The sequence below is a fragment of the Anguilla anguilla genome, chromosome 3 (genome assembly GCF_013347855.1).
Source record: "Anguilla anguilla isolate fAngAng1 chromosome 3, fAngAng1.pri, whole genome shotgun sequence".
Classification (NCBI taxonomy): Eukaryota; Metazoa; Chordata; class Actinopteri; order Anguilliformes; family Anguillidae; genus Anguilla; species Anguilla anguilla.
In genome coordinates this window covers 3,186,212-3,206,626 of record NC_049203.1, presented here as the reverse complement: position 1 = coordinate 3,206,626, position 20,415 = coordinate 3,186,212, and the positions used below count along the sequence as shown (strand labels likewise).

At 46.7% G+C, this 20,415-nt stretch overlaps 1 long non-coding RNA gene across 2 annotated transcripts; it reads left to right on the top strand.

Moving 5' to 3' along the window:
- The first annotated feature begins 1,106 nt into the window (after positions 1–1,106).
- Positions 1,107–14,344, top strand: LOC118222726. 2 transcript variants are annotated; one of them, XR_004764314.1, is made up of 5 exons: positions 1,107–1,222; positions 11,209–11,310; positions 11,892–11,972; positions 13,364–13,420; positions 13,802–14,344. It is a non-coding gene; the product is annotated as an uncharacterized LOC118222726 (long non-coding RNA). The 2 variants fall into 2 exon arrangements; XR_004764313.1 differs by having other exon boundaries at positions 1,108–1,222; positions 11,209–11,301.
- Positions 14,345–20,415: the final 6,071 nt, after the last annotated feature.

Below are 20,415 nucleotides of genomic sequence, written 5' to 3'. Positions count from 1 at the left end.
GCAGTGGGGGGGGGGGGGGGGGGGGAATGGGGGGGGCAGGCATCTGTTCTTCACAGCGAGAGATGTGATTGTCCTGCCCTGCCAAGCCGAACCGGCGCTTCCCATTATCTCTCGTGACTCCATCAGGGGTGGCATGGCATTCTGTTGCCGAGGATCGTGGGAAGGTTCAGTGCTCTGAGCTTGTGCTACTTCGAAAGCGGAGCAAGCAGACCGCGATCCCTCGATTGACCAGTGTGGGTCGCTGGTGAGCAGTGAGACGTGGTCGTCCCGGCCAACTGAATCCCAGACCATGGGGCCCATCCACACACTGGAACAGGACCTTAACAGATAAAAAAAGTAATAAATTATTTAACCTATATTTAATCTGGAAACCGGAGTAAACCCATCCAAACACATGCAAGCTCTACACAGAGAGGATCCAGCCACCAACAGTGCTAAATGCTGGGCCTCCCGACACACACACACACACACGCACACACCACACCATACACCAGTACACAACACCCACCCTCCACAAACACAGACTCACATACAGTACACACAAACACACACAAAGACCCATACATACATACATACATACATGCATGCATATGCCTGATTCAGTCCTTTATACACCAGTGGGGAAAAAAACATCCATTTTCACCTGTATTCAGAGAGAAGAAATGGGGGACGGGTGGAGGGTTGGTGATGGGTGGGGTGGGGGGGGGAGTTGGTGGTGGTGGAGGAGGACCTCTTGCCGTGCCTGTAAAATTATGAATGGGCTGCAAGAATCGAGAGAGAGAGAGAGAGTGAGAGAGAGCGAGAGGGCTGCGCCTGTGGAATTTAGAACACTAAACCGCCCAGCAGTGCATCCAGAGAGAGAGAGAGACGGGAGGGAGGGAGAGGGAGAAAAACGGGAGGGAGGGGTACAGAGAGAGAGAGAGAGAGAGGGAAAGAAGGTGAGGCTTGGTTTTTTTTCCCCGCTCCGCGTGCATTCGACAGGCTTGCTTCCTTCTCCGGTGGTCGTTGCCGCTGCCGCTGTCGTTGCCGCCGCCCAGCCGTCTGCGTGTGACCACCGCCATCGGCGCACGGAGCGGAGAGAGAAACGTTCCCGCCATTCCCGCCATTCCCGCCGTGAAGCTCACACACGCACGCGCTCACGCACGCACGCACTCACGCACGCAGCGTTCAGGTACCGCACGCCCAGGTGTTCCAGCGCCACGAGCTCAGAGAAACTGGAAAGGTAAGGCGACTGTCCGCTGCTTCACGTGAGGGCTGTGATGATGATGATGATGATGGTGGTTGTGATTTTATTTATAATGATATAATTATAATTTTCACTGATACATTCACCTAAGAAAATTGAGATCACCTTCCATCTCTTGCGCTCTTACTCTGATCGTATTTGAAACTTTTATCTTGTCAAGTAGTGCCTCCTCAAAATTTGTTTAAAAAAAAAAAAAAAAAAATACATGTACTGTGACCATAGACAGTAGCGTTATCGTGTGTGCAGACAGATGAGCTTGTAAGAGCAGTGTGTTGCTGGGAAGGGCTAAATGACTGTGGTGTGAAGCAGGTATTAAACCATAACACGAAGGATGTCCTTGGGCTTTCCACATTGATAAAATGAGCTGTGTGTGTGTGTGTGTGTGTGTGCGCGCATTTGTGAGTGTGTGTGTACATGTGAAGTAAGCTTTTGACTTGTAATAGCTGTTAAGGGTTAATTTTGTCGATGCCTCTTTAATCATAAATCCTTTCCTGTCACATCAAGCCCCCCTCCCACACACACGCACAGCACACACACACACACGCACACACACACTCACACTGACACACACACACACACACATACATTTTCACACACACACACACACACACACACACACGTACACACGTACATTTTCACACACACACACACACACACACAACGTACATCCTGGGCACCTGCCAGGTATGCCTTCAGAGGAGACTGATTTCTGTGAGTATTTTTACTCACGAATGTGTCATTTTTTAAAACGAAATGCGTTCCACAGGTGTTGAAAAGCTCCTCTGGCTAAACCCGTGTCCCGCCATCAATCCCCCACAATGATGTACTCGTCAAACACAACCAGCAGGTGGCGCACAGCCAGTCCAGTCACGTGCTCAGATTTTAGAATTAAGGAAGGGACGTCGCGTGCCTCTTGTGGATTAATATTTCCTCAGATCGCCGCTCGCTCGGTCAGGGATAAAAAGCGTTTTGAAAGCGGGCGTGGTTTCCCCCGGGCTCCTCGCCGGCGTGCCGCGTGCGACGTTTCTGCGGAACGCGCTCGGCTGTCCGTCACTGCTGTCCCTCGCCGTAGCGACGAGCGCGTCCGCACGCCGTGGAAGAGAGAGGGGAGGGATGGAGGGATGAGGTGGAGGAGAAGGGAAGGGGAAGGGGGAAGGATGGAGTGGGGTTGAAGAGAAGGGGGAAGGGGATGGAGCGATGGGGTGGGGTAGAAGAGAGGGGGGGATGGAGCGATGGGGTGGGGTAGAAGAGAAGGGGGAGGGTGGGAGGATGGAGTGGGATGGAAGAGATGGGGTATGGAGGGATGGGGTGGAAGAAAAGGAGGAGAGAGATGGAGGAATGGGGTGGGGTGGTACAGGAGGGAGAGAGGGATGAAGGGATGAGGTGGAGTACAAGAGAATGGGAGGGGGAATGGGGGGGGGGGGGATGAGTTTGGGTGGAAGAGAAGGGAAGGATGGAGGAATGATCTGAGGGAGAAAGAGAGGGAGGGGTTCCTGAGACTTGACAGGTAGCACACAGTGCTAGCTTTACGCACCTGTGAATAGCCACATTCTGCATTGTACTGCGCGTATCCATGTAATTAATAACAGATTGTTCCAGTAATAACGATGATGATGATGGTGATGATGGGCCCCAATGCCAGCGAGCGAAAAAGAAGCATTTACAAAGGCTGTTCACACGTGTTTATATCTGCGATAAAATTAACTGTCGAAATAAAAATGCGGTCTCGTTACACTTGAACGTGTTTGCTTGGAAATAAAGTAAACACGCGCAAGCTCGTTAAACGCACAATCGCCTCTGAGCCACTGAACGGTACAGCAGCAACAGCAGGGCGTTGAGAAACAGATCTCCGTTCACAGGTGGTAATGAATTTTCTGGTCCGAAGGCGCTGGGGAAAAAAAAAATTGTCAAGAATTACAGCCGTAAGTCTAGTGTACGCTGCGGCCATATTTCTGTTTGCACTTCGTTTGACAGCAGTTAAAAAGAGCTTCGCTCTTAAAATGTGTGTGTGTGTGTGTGTGTGCACGCTGCTGCTACTCAAATCCTTGGCATCAGCAGAGAAAAGACGATTCTTTTATTCCTTTATTGGCCTCCTCCACCTCGTACTTGATGGCGACTAGGAGAGCTAAAGACCACTAAAAAGCAATTTAAAATAAACGGCTGCTTTATTAATGCATCGTCTTGAACTCCGGCGATGTGATTGAATTTGTGCGGATATATCCCAGAGATGGCGGGGGATTCAGTCCATCAGGATGACAGTCTCATTTCACACCAGCGGTGACCCCCCCTTCACCCCCCCCCCCCCCTCTCCCCGATCAGGGGCTGCAAGTCCGCCTGCTGAGCTGCACATAAAGTGCCTTCCTCTGACTCAGGTCTGTGTGAGCCTGACTGGCTGACTGAGGTGTGATAAGTAGGGGTTTAACAATACAAATTGATCGCAATACGATACAGAAGTGATACTTCAAACAGTGATAAGATGCAGTACGATTCCTCTTAATTTATAATGACATGATACGGTTAATAACGATTAATCATGATGCAATTAGCTGTGATGTGAGCGGTATGAGCTATCGAACAAGTCTGCATTCAATTCAGTTTTACCCGAGTAGTGCTTTTTTACTGAGATGCTATCACAAAAACTGCTTTGCAGAAAAAAAAACTGGATATAAGAAAAATTTGGGCTGGGCTTCAAAAAAAAAAAACCTCTCAAAACAACAGCGAGAAATAACTCTCCAGTGGGAAGACATCTTGGGATGCTATAGAGAGTAAGCCTGTCCTCCCATGACCAGGCTGGTATTAGTGGTTAAATAGCAGTTAAATATAAGCTCTGTGTAGTAGACAGGAAATGGGGAATATATCTGAGTAAATATACAAAAGTGGTTGGGCAGGCTGTAATCTGCGGTATTAAACTGGCTGGTAAAATAGGAAGTCAGAGTGAAGAAACGTAGGCTGTATTATTAGCGGAAAAGAAGGGGCGTGGTCATGCATCCTGGCCTCCATAGTTGCGTTGTGGGCGTGGCCTTTTTGTAATATTTACCTGTATTGAGGACACCTGTTATGCCCCAGGTACTTACTGATCTAATATGTAATGGGCAATAAAGAATAAAACATTTTAAAAAAATGATCTACTGTAGTAGCACATCCAGCATTTATATTGCACTTGTATCGTTATCTTGGTGTTCAAGCTCATGGTCATGTCTCCTAGTTTGAATTAGGGTAACTTTCTGACCTAGCCTGTGCTTACTGTGTGAACTGGGCTTACTGTGTTCATGGCTATGAATGTGAACTGGTACATAATTAGTATTGTATCTTATTGGACCTGTGGTTTGTTTTTCTTCCAATGACCTTTGGTATGTAGTTATTGTACGTTGCTTTGGATAAAAGTGTCTGGCAAATAAATGTAATATAAAGTAGTGTTGTAATGCACATGTCAGGGAAACTGAACGTGGTTTGGGTTATGGGTCCACTGTGAGCTGGGAAAGGTCGGTGTTTATTATGAGGCATAAATACTATTTTTTATGGTTATGGACTGGTTTTAGTTTTACTGCATTGGAGGATTGATGCGGCTTGTCTCCTGTGGGTCATGGCCATGAAGTGAATTACACCAATGAAGCAGTGTTTGGAACCTCCTGTACAAGAGGAACTTGCCCTGGATGACTTCGCTTCGCTGCACTGAAATATGCACTAGATAAATCGGTTAATATATCTTGGACAAACTGATGCTCTGCTTGACTGCTTTATTTAACATTTTAGGCATTTAGCAGACACACTTATCCAGAGTGACTTATAATGGGGGGTAGGTGGATGCAGAAAGACAACCAAGGGAAGGTTTGTGTAAAACATTTCTTGTTGCCAAAACAAAACTGCAAATATTGGGAGCCACACACCTTAATCTTTTTACAGGCAGCCCATTTATACTGTGAGATATTGTGCAGAAGCAAATCAGGTTAAGCACCACAGCAGCACCTCAGCTGGGAATCAAACCTGCAACCTTGCAACCTTTGAGTTAGAAGCCCAGTTCTCTAATCGTTATACTTTTTGCCACTTAGCCATATGTGTGTGGGGGCGGGGGGCGGCAGGGGGGGGGGCGCGGGGCTGGGATCTGGAGTTAGTAAGCACTCTGGGCAGAAGTCTTTTCCTTGGCATAATTGCACAGCCGTGTCTTCCTCTCTGTGTGGATGCCCCCCCCCCCGCCCCCCCACTTCCTCACCGCCGTGTCACCTTGGCTGTCGTTGGCTCAGTCAGGCGGAGAGATTGAAGGGATGTGCCCCCCCCCCCAGAAGAATGCGGTGTCAGTGGTGGGAGCCCCAGGGGAATGTCTGAGAAATGGATTTCCAATACCTCCCTCATAACCAGCAGACAGAAAAAAAATAAATAAATTTAAGGAGCGTGCTCAATTGGGGCTGAAATACAGCTTCCCGCGGTGGAGATAAACTGCGGGTTTTGACAGCCTGTCTGCGCGGAAGCTGATGGATTCTCACTCTCACGTGCGCAGTCAGACTTGTCCTCTGAGACGCCTTGTCTTTAGAGACCCCTCATGATTGTGTGTGGGGGGGGGGGGTCATGCTCATTATCGATGCTCATTGTCGGTTTCCAGCGCTCCCTCTTAGAGATTTGAGACTGAATCGGTCTACATTTCGTACTTTAGTGGCAGCTTACGCAGCAAGATCTGTCGTCCTGTAGGTTTTGACTCCAAGCCTGACGAAGCACCCCTCCTTCAGCAGCTGAAGATCTTTGTTGAGCTGCTAAATAGTAGCGTCAGGTGTGCCAAATTAAGGCTGAATTTAAAACCTTCAGGATGCTAGATCTCCAGGAACCGGGTTGGTTGCCACTGGCTTATGGTAAATTCTTTGTCCATGCAATCCATTTATACAGTACAGCTGGATATTTACTGAAGCAATTCCAGTTAAGTACGTTTGCTCAAGGGTGCCAACGCAGCAGCTTGTGTTTTAAATGGAAGGAAGTCACATGGGGTATTACGGTCCGTCTGATTGGCTCAGCTTCACAGCATCTAGTGGGAGGGTTAGCGGAAGTCAATCTTTCCTACAGCACAGAGTCCCCCTTGGGGAAATCCCACCCCCCGCCCCCAACCCCCACCCCCCAGTGGGACCCCAAACATCACCTTCCTCTCACTTCCCCAGGTGCCTCTGCGTTGTCATGGCGACGGTGGCTCGCTCTGGCGCGGCCCCCGTAAGGCAAGTGAGGCGAGAAGTGGCTGGGGAGCAGGGGCAGTGATCCCCCCCCCCCCCCACTTTCAGAGGTGCCCAGTGAGCGCGTGCGTCACCCGGAGGGCTGCTCGTCAGTCTCCCTGAAACTCGTTCTCTGATCCCATTTCACGTCTCCTCCATGGGATCTGATCTCAGCCACACGCGGTGCAACTTTCGAATGCTAGTGCATTGTGGGCCTGGAGGTCACAGGTTTGAATCCCAGGTGGGACACTGCTGCAGTAGAAGGTGGGAGGGTACAGTGCAATAAATAAAAACAATAATGTATGTATTTGGGAGATTTTAGCCAGGCTCGGGCTACTCAAGAAGATATGTGCATACCTGGGTTTTTTTTTAGCATTTAGCAGACAATCGTATCCAGAGTAACTTGTACACAGGTCACACTTTAGCATGCAATCCATTTAACAGCCAGGTATTTACTGAAATGATTTGGCTTAAGCACCGTTGCTCGTGTGTGCCAAAGCAGTTGGATTTAAACCTGCAATCTCATAACGCTGCACTGCAGTGCCTGCTGTGTGTGTGCTGGGCGCTATATGAGGCTGGGGCAGGGGAGGTGTGAGTCACTGAAGATCTGGCAGCGCTTTTTCCCTGCAGAACAAAATTCCCTCACAGTAAAATTCCCATTAATATTCCCATTAATTTAATATTCCATTTAAAATTCCGTTCTCCAGACCCATCCGCCTTATAAGGAATTCTGCTCTCATCCAGACTGTCACATACGGCGTGACTCCCCTGGGAGGGACAGAATAACTGGTCACATGGAGGGATGAAAATTTAATTTTTTCAGAGTAGGGTTGCCTCCCCCTCTCCCCCCATGTTATGATCAAACTTTAATTTTTCCCTATGTCGTCTATATGTGCATGGTGGTGGTGTCTGGTTTGGACAAGTTCTAAATCTGGCAGTCCAAACTGAGAAAATGTTTTTTAAATAAACAAGCAACAGAAAGTCTTCTCCTTTCACCCTCATGGGCTATGGGAAACCAATTAAATAACTAAAATAAAATAACAGAGACAAAATAAACCAAACAGCTCAGAAGATTTTCAGCTCAGTTCTTTTGTTGTTCTTCTCTCTCTCTCTCTCTCGCTCTTGTGGATTCTGGTCTCAGACGCCCACTGTGAGGAGAAGCACCCTTTTAAACCTTGGTCTGATTAGCTAATACAGTCCAGCTCCTTCACCCAGGGGTCCTCAGTCCTAGCCAGAAAAGGCCGGTTTCAGCCAAGCAGTTACGCACCACACTCGACTAATCAAGGTCCTTAGCAAAGACTGTAGTGGTTGATTAGTAGAATCAGGTATCAGGCCTTCTGCTTGGTTAATACAAAAGCCTGGACCCACACCGGCCCTTTCTGGATAAGATTGAGGACCCCCCTGCCTTAATCAGTGGACCCAAACCCCCACCCAAACCAGGTCCATGCACCGCATGCTTGAGTCCAAACCCCCACCCCAACCAGATCTCTGCACCACATATCAAATAATGCATTTCAGTTATAGACGTAGGTTTCATTTAAAATTTGGGGGGAGATACACTGCTGGGCCACATGGTCTCGCGTAGTCGAACGTCAAGTCTCACAAGTACGCAAGCTAGTCTCTGATGAAAATATTGTGCGTGACATGCCTCCCTCTCTCCCCCCAAAACCGACGCATATTATTTTAGTTGATTTAATTTAATATTAGCTGGAGTCCATAAAGACATTTTGGTCTAATATTCGGGGCATAATTGCCTGGGAAAGGCGAACAGGCACAAGCCTCCAGAGTCTGCGCGCCTTTTAAATTTAGACTGCTGAAACGCACGGAACCGTCCGTCCGGCACAGTCATTTATTGGCGTTTAGCCAACGTCTCCGGCATCTCGTCTCCGCATCTTTTATCGGAACCGACTGCGGCTCCGCTCGCATGACGCCGTCTATAAATGGAATGCCTTCTATTCCGCAAGCGCTCGTCCCGGCAGATCCACGGGACAGAACTTTTCCTTTTTATTCTCGGTCTGGTTCTTTGTACCACGTGACACCGCTTCATCCAGTCCGTTGTGAGTCCACGACGGGAGTTCGACCCCCCCGAGTCGGCGATCAAGTTGCCGTCGCTGGTTTCCTCAAGAGATAACCGGAAAGATAAATGATCGTGCAATGAAGACAGCGTATCTGTGATACGTAGTGGAGAAAACCACTCTTTCGCTGACCAACGAGATGCAAAATCTACAGAATGCATTTCTAAGATTGATATTGTATTTCCAAATTACAATACACAGATTACACTTCTAAATGCAATCCACAGCTGGATATGTTTACTGAAGCCATTCCAGGTTAAGTGCTGAACACTCTAATGCTGATGTCACAATCAGTGCTGGTGACTGAAAACAGTGGAGTTCTAGAACGCTGGTTTAGAATTTAGAAGACAAAAAAATCCTGCTCTTCAAAGGGTTAAGGGTGCAACTGCAATGCCACAGCCAGAGATCGAACCTGCAACCTCCCCAGAGAGAGAGAGAGAGAGAGAGAGAGAGAGAGAGGGAGGGAGGGAGAGAGAGAGAGAGAGAGAGAGAGAGAGAGAGAGAGAGAGAGAGAGAGAGAGAGAGAGAGAGAGAGAGAGAGAGAGAGAGAGAGAGAGAGAGAGAGAGAGAGAGAGAGAGAGAGAGAGCAGGCAGGTTCTAACAAACCCTGTGTGAATCACGCGCCCAATCCCACGCAGTCTCGAAACTCCTCTCCGCCAGCCTCCCGCCACTTCCTTTCATGTGCAGGTTCTCGAGTCCTGCGCTTGATTTAATGAGTGTGCAGCGGTTCAGCTCCTGCTGCTGATTCACCCTATTAGGCCTCTCCGTTCTTATTTCTCCTTCTGCACGCTGAGCAGCGTATCACTTAACACGTTTTGTGGTGTCATTAAACGTTTTTTTTTTTTTTTTGGTATGTTGAACCTCACCGACAGAATTTTTCACGACAGATAATTGAGTCGAAAATAAAGTGAAATTAAATAAAATTTAAATGGATTTCAAAATTTTTAATGAAACAGAATGTAGTGATGTAATGTACTGTAGCATAATGTGTTGTAGTATAATGTAGTGTAGTCGTGTAGTGTTGTGTAATGTAATCTAGTGTAGTGTACTGTAGTGTAATGTTGTGTACTGTCATGTAATGTAGTGTACTGTGGTGTAATGTAGTGTACTGTAGTATAATGTGGTGTACTGTAGTGTAATGTTGTATACTGTCGTGTAATGTAGTGTACTGTAGTGTAATGTAGTGTAATGTTGTGTACTGCAGTACAATGTAATGTAGTGGTGTCGTGCGGTGTAATGTAGTGTAGTGTCTTGTAGTGTAATGTAATCTAGTGTAATATACTGCAGTGTAATGTACTGTGCTATAGTGTAATGCAGAGTAATTTAGTAATGTACTGTGGCTGGCCGTGCTCTGTGCGGTGGAAGAGACACAGAGGACAGCAGTGGCACCAGCTCACTTCCTGGCAGCGTCACTTCGCTGCGGGGGGGTGTAGAATGTTCCGCCCCCCCCCCGGCTGTCTCTGCTCGATGGGACAGGGCCCTCCCGCGTGCCCCTCATGCATTATTCCCGAGGCGGTGGCTAAAAAGTCGCCCCGCACCCCCGCCGCGCCCCCGTCGTGCACAGGAAGCTGCTCTTTCTGGGACGCCGTTCTCCTCCACGCCCCGGAGGCTCCCCAAAAAAAGATCAGGCCGGGGGGGGGGCTCGGGACCCCCCGCCGACACCCCTGTAGCGTTGGGTAATGCCAAAACGGCTTCTGTATAGCTCGGTTAGGCCTGCTTAACCCGTGTGTTTGTCTTCATAATGTGTGTGCACTCGTGTGCCAAGGTGGCGAGTATGAAGGTTTTGATTCCAGCCAATCACTGTACCTGCTGATTTCGCTCATTAACACGCCTTGAACCAGAGAGGAGGGAACTAATCAGTGAAATCAGGAGGTGAAGTGATTGGCTGGAATTAAAACCTGCATGCTCCTCCAGGGCACATGATTGGGCACCACTGTCCTGGACCATTAGTTTGTATATATATAGAAACTACTTCAAAATACAAAACCTTTTAAAAAAAAAAAGGTATATATATAAAAAAATAATGATGGGGCCCCTGGATGCCTTTAAACCTGGGTGTGGGGAGCTCCCTGGATCAGAAGGCACCATTGCCACGGCGATTGTCTCCGAGGCGACGGAGCATTGCCATTCTGCTGATGTGCTCTCCTCTGAGGCTGGCACTGAGCAGCCTGGAGGACTGGAAGAGCTATGATTATTTCCGATTGGATGATCCCAGTGGAACATTGGGAAGTGGAGGCTTCAGAAGAGCATGGGGCAATGACTATGAAATGACCCCCCCCCCACCCCCCCCCCCAGTTAAGCAGTATGGACCAGAATTCAGTTAAACTCAACTCCATTTTACCTGGATAGCATACTCATAGCACACTGAATAGAATCCGAGGACTAACTGTCACTAAAAACAAACTCACCAAATTGAGCTTGTGTAGAAAAAGTGTGAAAATGTTCTCATTTACAAGTCAAATTCAAGGACGAATGCTGATTGTATGCAGGCTTCTGTCGTGAAGATGCTTCACAGGCGAGCAGGATGCAGGAAGATTTGTAGCGCCCGCAGCCTTGGAAGATTCAGCTGAGGCAAGAGCACCATCTAGAGGAGACTGAGCGCAACTGCATGCACTCACTGATACAAATCAATGAGCACTGACAGCTTCTGAAGCAGTAACCAAAAAAAAAAAAAAAAAACATGATCTGTCTTCCACAGGCAGTTTCAACTGAAGTACGATTCCAATTCCCGGCTCGTCCCGAACCAGCGTCTCCAAGGCAACCATCTGAGAGTACAACCATGGATCCGAAGGTAAATGAAGTGAGTGTCAGTTAGTGCTTTCAGGTGGATCATGAAAAAAGGGGGGGCACAAAAGATTTTTCCTCCTGGAATGCAGAGCTATTGCTTCTCCTTTCGGCAAACCTATCTAGGAAAAGCAGCCCTAGGAAAGGAAATGTTGAGGAACCCACTTCCATGTCTTAATTTTCATACAATGGTCAACATAGACACATTGTAGATGAAAGCTATGAGATGAAGAATGTTGTTCGTTGAGTTTAAGTTTATTATAGCTGCATTATTATTTTCTGAGGGAAATATGAGAAAATATCTGATATTCAATGAAGACCTGCCAGGAGGTTGATGCAATTGTTAAGCACACCTGGTCATAGGTGTTCCTCCTAAGCTCACCTGTGCTCACCTTTCATGGTAAAGTGCCATCTGTCAACATCACACACATGCAGACCTACTGTTTCCTGTTTCCACCTGCTGTTTCCTATTTCCATCTGCTGTTTCCTGTTTTCACCTGTTTTTTTTCCTGTTTCCACCTGCTATTTCCTGTTTTCACCTGTTGTTTCCTATTTCCACCTGCTGTTTCCTGTTTCCTGTTTCCTGTTTCTCCTCAGTGTTCCTCCACCTCCCCACAGAAACAGATCATGAAAAGCAACAGATCCAAGTCCACGGAGGAGGTCCAGCAAGCCAAGAAGGTGAACTTCCCTCTTTCTCTTTCCAAGTCACATGCATGTTTTTAAAAGAATGTATATATATATATATATATATATATATATATATATATATATATATATATATTTAATACATTGTAAGTTTTTTGAAATTACATTGTATGTTTTTGGAAAATACATTGGAAATATCTGCTTTCTTGGAACATTAACTGTATATTTCATATATTAATGACAATATTTTAATTAATATAATTTGCTGTTACAGTTCATGTAATGTTCAGAGCATACAATGTTTAGCCAAACTCCAGGACATGCAGACAGAGTGAGATTGTCTTCCCCTTCCCCTTCTTCTACCCTAACTTTTTTCTGTATTTTTTTCTCTGTGAGTTTGATTTAATTTGTGGCAGTTTGTTTCCTTTGCGGCTGGTAACCGCAGATAACACTGTGGAATTTTCACAGCAGTTACAGCTCAAGTTTCTTTGTGCCTTTGATTGATTATAAAAACACTAGGCAGGTTCCCTCTGTTTTCTCTGGTCATTGAGAATCACAGTTTATCTTTCTGCTCTGCTCTGCTCTGTTCATTAACTCACAAAAGCATTTTCTGAGATCACCCCCAGATCTGTGACTGACTGACTGACTGACTGACTGAGTGATGAAGTTACACCACACCATTGGTCGGCCCAGTTATGAAGTTACACCATTGGTCGGCCGGATCACGTGTGTTAGGTCCAGCCATATGCTAGGTTTTAACCTGGTCTTGTTTAAAATGAGTTCTCATCCTCTCGAAATAAGTATTTTTCCATTATGTGTAACTGTAAGGTTTATCTTTAAAATGTTTTAACACAGTGACTTTTTGACTTGCTTTTCATTGCGTCTATATAAATAAGATGAAATAATAAGATAGTAAAAGCAAATTAAATTATCCGAAGACAAAGACGGGAGCTTATTTGGCACATTTACAAACACGTTGAATGTCTGTCACTACAGTAAAGGCTGGGATGAATTCCATATCAATTCATTCAATTCAGGAAACAAATTGAAATGCAATTCATGAATTGTAAAATGCCTGTCAGGGCTGAGCAGAGATAAGACTGTTTACGTCGGTATCTGATCGACCAACTCCCAGAAGAAAAAAAACTCAGTATAAATTTATCTGTGCGCTATTAGGTTTAAATAAAGTATAATAGCTCGCAGGGTATTCTGGGTCAGACCCACAACAAATGCGTATGATGTTCCAGGGAGATTATTTTTGGTCCATTTGTTGAACGGAAATGTAATTTTGTGTCCTGAATTGGCTTAAATTTGTATGGAGCTTAATCCAGCTCTTACCACTGTAATGGATATCCTTTAAAGTGGTATGAATCTCGTTCAGACAGATTTTGTTCGATAAACTCTTTCACTCCACTCCACTCCAGGCCTTCCACACTCCCCAGAAGTCTCTGCCTGGACGGTCAGACCTGGAGAAGCTGAAGGTGAGAAAATGGCTGATGTGTCCTTCACACTGGTCACATGACCACAGGACAGGAACGTTGGCATCATCTCTTTTCTCATATGTTCCCCACCAATCACAGGGCACGTTGGTAACAGCATAACGAACAAAACCGGCAGTGATTGGCAGATGCTGTCTTGATATTGTCCCTGGGCGCATTCCAATACTAAAAAAAAAATGTATCTTCCTTTCTTCCACTACCACCTCATCTCTTCTGTGCCCCAGAAACCGATCTTTGCATACTCAACTCTCTGAAAATCTCTCTAGATTTCAAAATGAAAATGTACTGGGGGATAACACTTAGGATTATAACAGAGTGTAATGATGACACGATACTGTTATTTCTGTTGTTTTTTGTGTCTAGGAGGAGACCCCAGAGGGTTCAGACACACCCTCAGCTTCGTCTGAGGAGCTGAAATGATCCTGTGAAGTGACAAGTCAGCCTTCTTGGTTCAAGAGGTCAATGATGGTCATTTGTTATCCAGTGACCATACCCACTAACATACCCACACACACACACTTGTGCACACATATGCATGTACGCACACACACACACACACACACACACACACACACATACACATATGGAAACACACACATGCACACGTGCACATATACACACACAGATTTCCTCTCTATGTCTACTCTGATGGACAGTACTTGGGACCAATAGGAGAGATGACATATAAACAGTGATGTAAGCTCCCATCTCATCTCTCTCCCTCACACACACACACACACACACACACACATGCACACACGTATAATCGCACACACACACACACACACACACACACACTTTCCCTCCCTCTGCGTCCACTCAGAGATAAAGCATTATAATGTCATTCTGCTGTATTTGTCAACTGAATGTGAGTTATCAATAAAGCAATGTGCTTGAGTGATCTTCCATCTTCCTCTTCTTCTTCCATGGCAATCTCCTCTAGATTTCGCTCAGTCTCCTCTAGATTTCTCTCAGTCATACTAGAGAGCAGTCTAGCTTTGAGCAATACAGTGATTTCATATCCATTTACAGTCGTGAAACTGCAGTTAGAAAATGAATCTTCTGTTTCAGGACTTTGACACTGTGGGCTTCTTGCATAAAGTGGTCTTTTGGTCTTAGATGTTAATGCTGACATCCCCCCCCCCCCACACTCCTCTTCATGGAGCCAGCACAAGAAGACGCATCTTTTTAACTGAAGTCCGTATGGTAGTTTTGTTATTCAGCTCAAAACAGTGCACAGAAACAGTTAAGCGTCTGATGCAAGCAGGAAATGATTCATCGTCACAGAACAATGGGAGCATATAAGGCAATTAGCAGTGAAGGGTACCCTGGGTAATTGTGGGTAAAATGTTAAAATATAATAAACTCGCAGACTGTGGTCTTATGTTCAAGTGGTCTCTTCTGTTATGTTCAGAAAACAATGGCAGCAGAGATTGTAATCTAGATTCCAGTTAGTCCATTTGAAGATCACGGCCACGCGCTTACTTTTTTTTTGGTGGGGGGGGGGGGGGGGGATGGGGTTCATATGCTCAAATAAAAAAGGGAACCTTTGAAGAAAGGGCAATTTTGCTGACTCGGGGCTGGGGGCATACGCTTCAGAATGCGTTGGTGTCAATCTGTGGAGGTGCTAGCTCATATGTAGGATTCACGAGTATCACAGGTTGCTTGTACCGTGCGATTCTGTTTTAAATGCGATGCGAAAAGAGCTGATCCTCTTGGTATTCTGTTTTTGAAAATGAGGAATTGAAATTTTGGCACAGTCCACAGGGTGGCCGACTGTCAATCCATGCACAAATCTCACCCACCCCCCCGACCCCCATGCCGTGCGGTTGGGGGCTTGGCTTCCCTCCATTGCTGTCCTGCATTGTGATCACATCTCTGCCTGTATCCCTCTCTACTTTCACCGCCATCTTATTAAAGTTAAAAAATGCATAAAACGAAGGTGACCTGTCTGCTCTTCCTTTAAAAAAAAGAGAGGAGAGAAACGCAAGGTGAACGTGAAGGTGAACGCGATCCATTCGCGCCGCGGAGATGTTCCGTTAATGTTTAACGAACTGCAGCCGAGGGCCTGAAGTAACGACTCAACGTGATTCACGGCGCACACAAAAAAAAAAAGAAGAAAAAAAAAAAACGTGGTGGAGAGTGAGTCATCTCGCTATCCCAGAAGTCCCTGCTCCGTCCTGGCCCCGGGGCGCGGCTTTTATCGCGACCCTTGACCTTTAGCTCGTTAGCGGTGCGAGCGTTTGACCCCCCTGGTGGTGGTGCCGTGACCCCTCCTGATCCAAACCCCCCCCCCCCCACCCGCGCCCCCCCCACCCGCGCCCTGCACCCGTACATCGCGCTCAGCGGGCGGAGGTTAGTTATTTTCAGCGTGTCTGAGCCGCGCTTTACCGCCGCGCCCTGTCATAAATTTCAAACGTCTCCCGTCAAGGCAGCCCGCCGCGAAAGAGTGTAAATGTCTCCTCTGGCTCTGACATCCGCCGGGCGTCCCTTTCCCTCAAAAACCAAAAACCTGACAGCTTCGCTCACGTCTTCCACCGCGGGCTGACCGCTGGATGCACCTTCCTGTTCAAACAAAAGTTTTTCTGCTCCTCGGGCATGATGGGAGATGAAGGGCTCCATCTCTACGTGGTTACTAGGCTGTGAGTTCCACCCACACACTGGAACAGAGCCTTATCAGACACCAGACCATGGGGCCCATCCACACACTGGAACAGAGCCTTATCAGATACCAGGCTGTGAGTTCCATCCACACTCTGGAACAGAGTCTTATCAGACACCAGGCCATGGGGCCCATCCACACACTGGAACAGATACCAGACCATGGGGCCCATCCACACACTGTAACAGAGCCTTAACAGATACCCGACCGTGAGTTCCATCCACACACTGGAGCAGAGCCTTATCAGACACCAGACCATGGGGCCCATCCACACACTGGAACATATCCTTATCAGACACCAGACCATGGGGCCCATCCACACACTGGAACATATCCTTATCAGACACCAGGCCATGGGGCCCATCCACACACTGGAACAGATACCAGACCATGGGGCCCATCCACACACTGGAACAGAGCCTTATCAGACACCAGACCATGGGGCCCATCCACACACTGGAACAGATACCAGACCATGGGGCCCATCCATACACTGGAACAGAGCCTTATCAGACACCAGACCATGGGGCCCATCCACACACTGGAACAGAGCCTTATCAGATACCAGGCTGTGAGTTCCATCCACACTCTGGAACAGAGTCTTATCAGACACCAGGCCATGGGGCCCATCCACACACTGGAACAGATACCAGACCATGGGGCCCATCCACACACTGTAACAGAGCCTTAACAGATACCCGACCGTGAGTTCCATCCACACACTGGAGCAGAGCCTTATCAGACACCAGACCATGGGGCCCATCCACACACTGGAACATATCCTTATCAGACACCAGACCATGGGGCCCATCCACACACTGGAACATATCCTTATCAGACACCAGGCCATGGGGCCCATCCACACACTGGAACAGATACCAGACCATGGGGCCCATCCACACACTGGAACAGAGCCTTATCAGACACCAGACCATGGGGCCCATCCACACACTGGAACAGATACCAGACCATGGGGCCCATCCATACACTGGAACAGAGCCTTATCAGACACCAGACCATGGGGCCCATCCACACACTGGAACAGATACCAGACCGTGAGGCCCATCCACACACTGGAACAGAGCCTTATCAGACACCAGACCGTGGGGCCCATCCACACACTGGAACAGAGCCTTAACAGATACCAGACCGTGAGGCCCATCCACACTCTGGAACAGAGCCTTAACAGATACCAGACCATGGGGCCCATCCACACACTGGAACAGAGCCTTAACAGATACCAGACCATGGGGCCCACCACACACTGGAACAGATCCTTAACAGATACCAGACCGTGAGGCCCATCCACACACTGGAACAGAGCCTTATCAGACACCAGGCCATGGGGCCCATCCACACACTGGAACAGATACCAGACCATGGGGCCCATCCACACACTGGAACAGATACCCGACCGTGGGGCCCATCCACACGCTGTCACCCGCAGCTGCCTCCCCAATTTCTTTGCCTACATCGCTAATGGAAAATTCATTTTACGGCGAAAGGGTATTAGGCTGCTGATTAATCACATCGCCGCAGTCAAAGTTTAAACCCCACGGGCAGCACATGCGCTGAGGTGAACGGGGGCAATGCTGACGATCAGCACAAGGCCCTGGCTAATGACTGACAGATGTTGCTTCATCATTTAATAATGGCTTTTCTTAACCCGTACTCTAATGCAGGGGAGTACAATCGCTGTTACATACGGTGTGTGACCGACAGCCTGTGACCTGGATGACAACACATATCCCACTTTTCACACTTGGCCAGTGCACCAATGTGCAGTGCCTGCACATTTTCTTCAAATGTGTTTTCACATTTATCAGAAGCTGTTATACCCAGTCATGGCTGGTAATGTTATGTCAGCTTTATTAGGTACAGTTTAGGTGAAGCATTACAACAACAGGGGTCAAAGAAACACTCTTACCTATTGAAAATGTTCTAAATTTTCACATTTTTACAGATACTACACTGTACATTGGTGACATAGCAATGAGATGCCTTGTTGTTGTCACAGGGCAGGGGGGCATAAGTTTCAACATATGTTGGTGTTTATCGGTGCATGTGACCCCCATCCTTCCCCTGCACCTCACCCCCCTATGCACGCAAAATTTTCTACTTTCCCCAAGTTAAACCAAAACAATTTTTTCTTGTTCTTTTTATATTCCTTGCAGTTTATTTTTGTGTGCGCTAGCGTGCGTGCTGGTGCGCACTCTTGCGCGAGCGTTCTCACGGGCGCCGTCGGCTTTCTTGGCGGGCTCCACGCTCTCACGGGACGGGAGCTCAGCTCAAGCGGAGAATCCTGCGAGGCACGCAAAACCAAACCAAAAGGGCTGGACGACCTCACGGGAACTCCCAGGGTGGTGCCACCCCGGTCGAACCCTGCACCCAAACGCCGCTCCCCCGTGGTCACGAAGTTCCACAATGGCACGCTGATTACACATGCCCGACGGGAAGATGCTACCGAGTTCACGTCGAGCAAATCATTAAAAGGCGGCGAAATCCGAACGGTAAATGTGTAGCCTGCCGCTTTAAGCACATCAGCAGCAGCAGAAAATTCCACAAAGTCCAGCTCTGTCGCACTTCATGATACTTTTTTTTTTTTTTTACCAGGAATTGCACAGAGAATAATGGTAAGATGCCCTTTCAACCCTTCCTCTGAACTCTAGATTCTTAGCGGATCGCCAAGCTGCACAGGCTTGTGACAAATGCACTGTTTTTTTTTGTGTCTTTCGTATCAGCTAATGGATTTCACTCGCTCCTTATACCCAGTGTTAATTCAACTCTGACAGAGTACATAGGGGTCCAACAGGGGCAATATGTACTCTGTAAGAGTTGATTTAACACTGGATATTGTACTGTGTAGCCGCTAGTCTGAAGCTTTGTAGCCACATTTTTTCTGGGAAAAGAGTTGGCTGCACTGCTCAGTGCATATTTTGCATGATGTACACAAACATCCTCGTGATAACAGAGGGCAATCTGCACGAGCTTCCACGAAAGTCCCGCCCACAGTGAATGGTCTGACACGTTCAGTCACATTTAATTGCGGTGTCGTTTCGGTTGCGTTTACAATAAAACGTGTGACGACGAGGGCATTGCCACTTGCCAGTGGTTCACTCGTTTGGAATTTGCATTTTGAATTTTGCTGGAGCTGGCATTTTCTATTAGGAAAAAGGCACGTCACGTTGCGCATTGAATTGGCTGTTCATTTTTTGTCACAAATTATGTGACAACAACAAAGAAATACAATTAGCCTTCAAGTATGCACATTGATTTATTATGTATCCTTACATTTTCAATATGACAGGGCTCTATCTAGCAAGACAGGGAAAATTTGATATAAATTGGACTTGCCCTTTTCATTTTTCAATCAATTTGGCAGACATACTCCAAATGAAAATGCAAATTGGATTTTTGAATTTGAATGTTAAAGTCACAAATGATGTACAAACGTATATGAAATTAAATGCAAATGTCATGTTCCATTTTACAATACCATTTAAATAAACATAGTTAAGCGGATTTATTTATTTATGATATTGTCACGATAGTCAGTGGAAATTCTTTTTTTTTGTTTTTTTTTTTTTTTTACAAATGCGTTTATTTAGATATTCCCATCATATAACCGCAGTATAATGGGAATATTTGGACGGGGGAAAAGATAACCAATGTAAATGTTTGCCTGATAAACGGGAAGCACTCCCGCTTTTTTCCGGTTGCGAGGCCGAAAGGAACAGGAGGTGAAAGAATGGAATTTGCTACTGTCAGCGATAACTTTTCTGTGTCAATGATGACATATATAAATAGCCTTTCTGTCTGAGCTGGGGAGCTGCTGTAATCGCAACTGAAGTTTGACTGAAAAACAAAACAAAAAAAAATCTATGCAATAATTCTCATATACGTCATATTATGGCCAACTGAGGGACAGAAGTAGATTTTCCACATTCTCACCACAAGGTGTCGTATTTTCCATTGTTCGAGAAGCCACCAGATCAAAAGAAAAATCCTGACAGATTACCGCAATTATATCAAATTAGAAAAAAAGGTAAGAATATCGAGGGAGTGTAGGCTGTCTCATTGACAACATAATTCTCAATGATCCCAGGTGACATCTTGTCCATACACACAAGCTCACACACCCACGCACGCACGCACGCACGCACACACACACACACACACAAATAAATAAAACATGTACGCTATCACACATAGGGTATCACACGTGTAGACTCGCCTCGATAGAAAAGATATATATATATATATATATATATATATATATATATATATATATATATATATATTACGAAACGAACCT